The following is an 8,997-nucleotide window of genomic DNA, read 5'->3' on the forward strand; positions in this document are numbered from 1 at the left end:
GAAATAGATTTAGAATTGACTTCTAGGTCTGAAAGGGTCTGAAAGACTGAAATGAAACACAAGGTTTAAAATCAAAAGGTGGAAACACAGTGCTTTCATTGCTCTTTGTAAACATGATTTTCACATAATTAGAGCTGCAGGTGTACTTTTGATTATGCAGGTATTCTGGTGTGTGGTTCTGCGTAAATAATACGTTTGCAGTGCCTGCTGGCAGGTTATTAATTATGAGCTCATTTATTTGGGTTCCTTAGTTCAAATGGGAAAACAGAAGCCAAATTCTGGCTTGATTTTCCTTGTCTTGTGTGAAAACCTGCACAGAGGGACAAAGGAGGTGTTTTTCCTGGGAGGGCACAATTTCCCTACTTTCCTTCCAATGTGTCAGAGAATTCAACTTCTCCAGCTAAGTGATACCAGAGAGCTGCAGGCACACAGTTAGTGGTAATTGGGAGTGAGGCTGTGGCCAAGCCTCATCCCCAGAGAGCTGCAGCTGTGCAGGACAGGTGAGCAGCATGGAAGGTAATGAGACCGGGAGTGCTGAGGGGCACTGAGCCTCATCCCCAGTGAGCTGCAGCTGTGGAAAGCAGGTGAGCACCATTGAAGGTAACGAGACCTGGAGTGTCCAGGAGCAATGACCAACCACATAGGGGAGCAGAGGGCACACAGGTGCAATGCGTCAGCATGAGGGGTATAAAAGGTTGGGCTGCAAGAAGGGCAGGTGCTTGCAGCCCTCTGAAGTTGCATGCTGTTGCTCTGTATGGGTGTGCACCTGAAGCCTTCTGATGAGGTATGGTATTCCTCTGTATGGGTTGAAGCCTTCTCAAAGTGTATGATCATGCTCTGTGTGTTATGGCTGTCTTGACTGTGCTGTATGCTGGCACAGAGACCTTTTAAAGGTGATGTGGACTTGTACACCTTAACTTCTCTATTTCCTGGAACTCAAGAAAGTGGCTCTGTTAGAGCTACCCAGCTAGGTTTTTCTTGTATAAAGGGTCTGGCCATTTGTTTTATGTAAATCCTGAATAATGGCAAAGTCTGTGAATTTGAGCTCAGATGGAAGCTGACCCCTTTAGTTTTCTTCCACTTGATCAAAGATACCTCCATACTTCAGATGTAAGCAGTGTGGGGAAAAGGAGAGAGTTTTAGGAGTACAGTGCCTGGTTAATCAGAATTTTTTGCATGTTCCTGCAAAGCTTCTACCTTGTCTTATATCAGTGACTCAATTCCAGCCTCTAACTGTACGTGTGCTTGAAAACTTCATCATATATTTTGTACCAGGACATGCTTTTTTGCATAGTAACAAGTACATGTTGATTAGTCCTCTGGGCCCTCTGACCTCTAATAAGATATGCTGTAGCAGCTTATCATTTCAGTGATCTGGATTCAAACATTGCAGCCATGGTTTAAAAATTCAAGGCTCCATATACTGTATTTAATTTCAGCAGATGTCTATTTTTGCTGTCTGCACCTTCCTGTCTCACTCCATCCCATTTCAAGAAATGTGAGAAACAATAGCATCTCTGTTATCTAGATTCAAATATTTTGACTGCTCATTCTATTAGTATACCTCAGAAGACACCCCTTTAGACATAACTTTTAAAATCCAATTTTGAAGTAACACACAATTCTACTTCTGAAACAATGCTAAGAGATGACCCAATTAAAGAGCTGCATATTAATACTGTGAGTACAAACCATCTTTTTGAATGCACTGATGAAATTACTTTTCCATTGTCATTAGATACTCTCCTTCTGACAACCAGTTAATCACAGAAATAATCTTTTAAATATGCGTTAAACCATAGCTATGCCTAATCATCCCATTAAACTTCATCAGGTCATTCTTTGCAAAGATAAATAGCTTAAAGAGGGTTCTTCCTTTGATCATGTTATCTCCTGATGCTTTTGATAGAAGGGAAAATGCATCCTCCAGATTTCATCAGTCCAAATCTTCAGTGAGCTGCTGCATTGTCCCTGAAGTTTCCTCAAATGAGTGGGGTGTGCAGTTCTTCACCATCACACAATGAGATGTGCATGTGTATTCTAATGTATGACAGCCTGTACTAATAGATGTCCAAACATGGATTGTTTATCAGTGTGGAGGGGATTTTGGAGCACAGGAGTGGGGAAGATGTCCTGCTATGTATGACAATAGGCAGGGGTTAAGTTGCTAATAATTACTTCAGCCACTGCATAAAAAAACCTGATATTTTCCTCAGGAGTGTGTTAGATTGAATCAAGTTGGACCTTTGCTACCCAAGGAGCTTGCCTGAATTCTAGCTCAGTAGGGTGATCTGCAGTGACCAGCCTACTTCCTTCAAAGCAAGGGGATTTAGCTCTTGTTTGTCAGCCAACATAACAAAAATGAGGCGCTCAAACCCTTTGTTTTGGGTCGGTTGTCTACTTAGGTACTTAGTGCATAAATTAGATGGTGGAAAAACAGTCACTTACCCTTTCTTCCATTATTCTGGGCTAGTAAGAGTTCAGGGAATGCTGTGTCTTGTAAATTGAGGAGTTTATAAAATCATAGAATGGCCTGGGTTGTGAATCATGACTTTAACAATTTAAGATCTCTAGCTAAGGGTTAGAACCAATTCATATTGAAATTAGACACACCAATGGTAAATGAATGATTATTAGATGCTTAAGTTAAAGCTAATTGTCATATTGTGAACTCATTTATAGAAAGAAGTGGAGCAAGTGAACCATTATAAGAACATATTGAAACCAGTGCAATAATGCCCAGCACCTGGACTCTGTTAATCCATCATGAAGCAGGGGGCTTTGAGTTGTGCCAGAGTCACAGAGACCTGATGAAGATGTTCTTGTCTTCATCCTTGCGACCACTGACCCAATTCAAGAGAAGAACTGCTCACGTGTAAAGGACTAATAACCTCATTTTAATACAAAGTGGGGATGGGAGGTACTGGGGTTATACATCTCTATTATTTTGGGAAATAAATAGAAGGCAAATAACCTTGTGCAGTGAAGTCACACATTTTGGGGATGATCCCCATGGTGGTGCCCACCATTTTCTAACTTTGACTAGTTAGACTTTGTCTGTGATTTTTGGTTTTAATGATTCAGCTGGAAGGTACCCTAAAGATCTGGTTCCAAGCCCCCTACTGTGGGCAGGGACACCTTTTGCCAGACCAGGTTGCTCAGAGCTGCATCATCAGAGCTTTTCTTTGAGACCCATGCTGTCTCAAGGTCAGCAAAGTGCCACTTTCTGTGAGATGGTTATGCAAAGCTGGGGGGTTGTTTGCCAACTGCTTTTTTTTTAATCAGAAGAAAATCCTACTCTGGGCTGTGAAGAGAAATGGGGAAAATTTAATCTTTGGCACAAAAACAAATATAAAAGTAAACCCCACTGCCTACCTCAGTGTGAGGAATGTAAGCATGCATTCTTTATTGCTAAGGCACAGAAGAGAGTGCATGTGCCTGCTTTAAGGCTGTGAGGAGGAACGAAAACCAGAGCCAACACGATGACAGAAGTTATTGCAGCTTTGATAGCCCCACTTAGACTGTACACTGTAAATGCAGGCACTTCCGTATACTGATGTTGAAAGGATATTATTGCTGGCCACTGGAAGCCTGTCTTTGCTTCTGTCATATTTCTAGCAGAATAGCCCTGGCAGGGCACTGTGATACAGTGTGAGAAGCAAAGCTCCAAGAGAAAGGCAAAGTCCGCTCTGCCACACAGACAGCAGCTGCAGTGATGGATGCCAAGCAGCTTGGCAGAAAGGTAAGTCAGTGTGTCAAGGGGCAGTAATCACAGTGTTTTTGTGGTTTCACAACTGCTACCACAGCTGCCCACATGCTTTGCTTTGCACCTATTTCATTGATTTGTCTGCATGAAGTGAAATATGCTTGCATCTTTTTGTGTTTTATTTGCTGTTTTATAGCCCAGTTTGGCATATTGGAAGAGTATGTGGAAGTAAGGTCACTTCCCTCCTTACTTCAGCAGGGATTTTGAAATAAGAGAATTTCCTTCAGTGTATCCCAAAATATTAAATGTCAATGGAGTATAAGGAGAGCTGGAACTGGATCTTTTGGAATGCTTAATTAACACTATGTGGGACAAAATAACCTTTTTCATTAGCTAACAGTTTTCCATTACTGTTCATTTAAAATTTTCAAGCACTGGGTTAAAAGGTGCTTGTCTGAATAATTTGAGTGATAAAATGTCAAGTGTGCTTTCAGCTAACTTGCATTAGGAGAAGCATGGCTTATGGCTAGCTGGGGCAATAAAGTCTAACCAGATGAGCAGCTCTTGTCTGAGTTCATCCGGCTATGTTCTTTGTAGAATACATATGACACAGCCTGTTATCTTGTAGCATTGTGTTGCGCAGGAAGATGACACTCTGCCTTTCAAAAAGCAGCTGTTTCCCTCTTTGTTCCTGCAGCAGGAAGCCTTGCCTTTATGTCTGCCTTTTCAATACTGTTGTATGATGACATGATGAGAAAGGTGTAGGTTCTTTACTGCTTGGTGTAGGAAAAAGGCTACTTTTCTTAAATTTTCCTGCTTTTCTGTCAAAACTTTTTCAACCACTGTTAAGTGGAGGTTACTGCTTAAATGATGGCCCTTTGTCTACTACCAGACTTGGCTGTGCATTTCTGCTGACATAGTTCCAGCAATGCTAAGGAACATGTGGCTGGGCCATGATCTGGGTCAAGGAACTGACCCCAGCAGAAATTAATCTGTTTGAAAAAAAGGAAGTGTTTTTGAAGCTGCAGCCTCAGGAGCTATGAATTGACACCTCTCACCTTATTGGATTCAGGAATGTGCAATTTCACAGTGAGGATGATTGCTCTTTCCTTTTCACTGCTAGGCATTTATTAAATTCCAGGTATGCAAAGTGATACTTGCAGCGCTTTAATTAAAAAATATGCTGGGAGTGCCTCCAGGATAGGGATGGACCCTCTTTATGTGAGATGAATTACACTGGGGTCTGAGAAGGAAGAAAGATCATTTCAGCAGTAGTGAATGAGAAGGTGCCATAGGTAGAATCACTGCAAACAGTACTGTATCAACTTAGGAAATATTAATATTACTGCAAATCATGCTAAAGCTGTATCTGGTTCTGTACCCTCATGATTGCCTTCAAGGTAATCTCAGAGAAATAACTTAGCAATATATAATTATATACAGATTATTTATTGCATACCACACCTCATGATGTTCTCCTATCTTTCCTCTGATCCTTGTTTTGGGCTTTCTGATTAGTAAATAGCATTGTATCTTCAAGTTAAATAAACTGCTTTTCCATTAATTTGCTTAATAGCATTCAATGCTTGTCTTAGATTCAGTACAGATCTGAACAAACCATAGCAACACATTCTGTTATGTAAGCTCCTCATATGTAAAAATAAAGGGCTTTTACGTGTTCAAACTTGCTGTCCAATTTCCCTGTGTTTCTCATAGTATATATTTTACAAAAAAAATGTAAGTAATCATTCTGAATTTCTTTTCACTAGACTATTTGTACCTTCATGAAGCTCTGGCAGCTCTGCCCTCAATCATCCCTTTGTAAAGGTGAGGATTTTCAGCCTGTGTAACTTTTCCTCAGACAGAAGCCACATGCCACTTCTGTGTCTTGCTTTCACACTGACAGCTTTCATACATGACCTACACTGAACAGACTCTGCTGGAGTTGCCATTCTGACTTCTGCCCACCACCTGTGGAGGGCTTTCAGTGGGGCCTTTTGGCTCTCATGCCCCAGCAGGGACAGTGAGTGTGGATGTGGGTGCTGTGTCCAGGCAGTGTGCTTTTGTCCCCTGCCGGTCACTGAGCGCTTGCAGACACTGAATTTCCTTTGCTGTCTCACTGCCTTGTCACGCAGCAGTTCTGTATTGCAGCTGTGCAGCGGTGAGGTACAGCTACAAAAATGCAGTTTTATTTTTAATGCCATGGATAATGTTATCATTAATGAGCTTTTCCACATCTGCTCTCGCCATTTCCATGTAGTTTATGTACTACATGAACATATGTGAACACAGATTCCAGTGCAGTCCCTGTGTGCAATCTGCATCCCTGGCAGACCCCATCTGCTATGAAACCCTCCACCTTTTACTATCCCTGTTTCCCTTTCTCAGTGAGTTATCTTCATCTCATGATTTTTTTTTAAACCCATGCCATAGGAAGCTTTAAAGGGGACCCTTTAGGGAAACTTTAGCAGAGTTGGCCAGGCCCTGAGGGTACCCCTGGGACTTGTTGTCCCTGCCTGGCCCCTGGGGCTGTCCATTCCATGTAGGTCCCAGAGCCCCTTGTCAGCTGTTGGGAACCTCAGCCTCTGCTCCTCTGATGCCACAGTGGGCCTGATGTCCACCACCCACAGCCCTGCCATGAACCCTGCCCATCCTGGCCACAGACAGGGCCCTGTCCAAGCCTGGCCCCAGCCTCAGCTGGTCCATGTTACCCAGGTCTGGAGCTGCCCCAGCCCCTCCATTTTCCCTGCTTCTGGCTGAAGCTGTGGGATAGACCCCTGCCCCATGGACTCCCCCACACTGCTCTGCCCTGACAATAGCACTTGTCACTTCTCAAAACTGCCCTGTACAACTTCCTTTTCCAAAGGCTGGATTGACTGCTCTTACTGTATTATGTAATTATCTGCAAATGCTATTCTTATTGTAAATGACCAATTTAGCTGTTATGGAAATCAGCCTAATTTGTCAGGGTTTTTCCTCTAAAACTTCATTCAGTCTTGAAGCAAAACTCTTAAATCTCTTAGAACAAACCTCTTAAGCTTTAGGACCAAGCTGAGTGACAAAGCTATGCACTGCAGCTAATAGCCAGGGTATTCACAGCTGAGATTGTTTTAGGACAGCTGTGGCAATGTTATTTGTGATTACTTTTTCTTAATTTGTTTTCTAAAGCTGTTGATATTTTAAACACCTCCTCAAACTTCCCTCTATCAGAACCCTTGCAAAGAGTTCAGTGGCAAATACTGATGCAAATCAATAATTTATCTTTTATTATACAACTCTGTAGAGTGCCCTTGTATTTCAGATCTGAGTGCTGAAGACTCTATTGATACCTGGTTGGTGTTTTCAGAAAATATACAGCTTCTATGTGACTAACAAGCTCTTTCTCAGAATAATTTTTGACACTGTGCTACACATTTACTAGCCTTTTTATTCTTCTTGGTTTTCTATTTCTTTCACAGAGTTCTATTTTTGAAGATGTCATGATGCCTTTCATAGTTTCTTGTACTCTCCTTCTTAACTATACTAACTTTGCTGAAGGTTTTTAAAGTCTTTTGATTGTGGTGTGCATTTTTTCTGAACATCTCATTTTTATTTTATAAATTGTCGCCAAGGCAACTGTAAGCATTTTTATCTTTTTAGGTACTTCTTTTAATTTAACAAGCTTCCTAATTTTTAGTGAAGCCCCCCCCTTTTTTTTCCCAGAAGTAAGCTACTACAGGGTTGAAAACCAGTGGAGTTTTTGTTGTTTTTTGGGGTTTTTTTGGTTGGGTTTTTTTTGTGTTCTAGCACAAATGCTGAATCTGAACAGAGTGAATTGTTGTACAGAACAGAACCTGGGTACAATTCACCACTAAAATATGGGTATTTTCTTTTTTTATTACTTCACCAGCTAGTTACTTCAATAAGCAATTGGCTACAGAATCTAAATATTTTATTTCTGCATCACATCCTGTCATAAGATCTGAAGACTACCTCTGTTATCTGCCATCCTGCTCAGTCACTGGCATAACTCTGATGTATGTATTTCAATGTCAATATAGAACTCTAATATAAAGGTATTCCTTATAGTTCTCAATGCATTTAATTTATTGACTTTCATCTCTTACAGTGCTGTGGACAACTGCACAGTATTTTATCATTTGTGTACACTGCTATCCTTATTATCAGTGTTGCACAGGTTGTCTTGCTTTTATTTGATTTCAGAATGCCTATTACATGGAAACAGATGTTTGAGTTTATTTTACTTTGCTTAAAAACACTCACCTAGTGCTTTTTTTCAGCTGTTGCTGATAATCAGTTAACTTCTGCAAGATCATGTGTGAATAATGCTGCTGTCCTGTCATCTTCCCTTCTTCTGTAGCTTAAAAACCGCCCTGAACATTTCACATTTTTGGGAACTCTGGTTGCAGATTGTTTTGCAATCATTTTATATTTAAATCTGTGTTAAGATGCCTCCCATTTGTAGGTCCTCACCCATGCCTGCAGCTTTAGCACTGTTGAGGTGAAGAGTTTGTGCAAAGTATCTGCAGAAGCTTCCAAGTCATTTGGCCATGGAAGAATTGTTCAGTGAAGACAGACTGCACTTAATAGCCACCTCAGCTCTTGTGATAGTGCTAAGCCTCTCTCTGCCTGTTGATGACAGCTTCAGCCTAATTGCTGGCTATGTTTTTTATGCACTGCTATTAAAGAAGCGCTGGTTTCTCTGCAGTTGCCTGGCATGTCAAATCATTTCTTTACAACAGAGCTTATCATTGTAATGCCTAGACAGCCCCACTGATGTTTCCCAAAAGTCCCTTTAGCACGTGTGCAGTTCTAAGTCCATTCCCTGATGTGCTGGGTGCAGTCCCTGCTGGAGAGGAGGGATAACTTGCTGCACTCCATCTGCCTAGCATGCTCTGGCAGCTGGGTCATGGTACATGTCACTGAGGGAGGGTGGTTCCTGGGTCTTTTATTTATTTCATATTTGTGGTGGGGCATTAAAAATGGTTGGAGAAGTGACAAGGTGTCACTGTTTTCTCTGCCTCAGCTGCTTCTGGGGGCTTATGCAGCTGCACAGCTGGATATCCAGGGGGTGAAATGGAAGCTGTGCTCTTGGCTCCTTTCCAACTGGCTCCAAATGTACTTGAGAAACTTCCATGTGATAGTTAATGTAGCACCTGCTCAACAAACAAAACCCGAGTTTCCCCTCCTCTGCTATACTGTACATCTGTTATTTTGCTGACATGGAAACTAGTGTAACAGATTCATTACTTGCCCTCTAAGCTGATTCCAGCTAAGCTGAAAAGACCTCA

General features: G+C 41.6%; 1 long non-coding RNA gene across 1 annotated transcript; it reads left to right on the top strand.

Annotated features, from left to right (window-relative positions):
* Nucleotides 1-750: 750 nt before the first annotated feature.
* Nucleotides 751-2,973, top strand: LOC132070478 (uncharacterized). The gene is made up of 2 exons (XR_009418007.1): nucleotides 751-784; nucleotides 2,683-2,973. It is a non-coding gene; the product is annotated as an uncharacterized LOC132070478 (long non-coding RNA).
* Nucleotides 2,974-8,997: the final 6,024 nt, after the last annotated feature.

Source organism: Ammospiza nelsoni, chromosome 3, assembly GCF_027579445.1.
Source record: "Ammospiza nelsoni isolate bAmmNel1 chromosome 3, bAmmNel1.pri, whole genome shotgun sequence".
Classification (NCBI taxonomy): Eukaryota; Metazoa; Chordata; class Aves; order Passeriformes; family Passerellidae; genus Ammospiza; species Ammospiza nelsoni.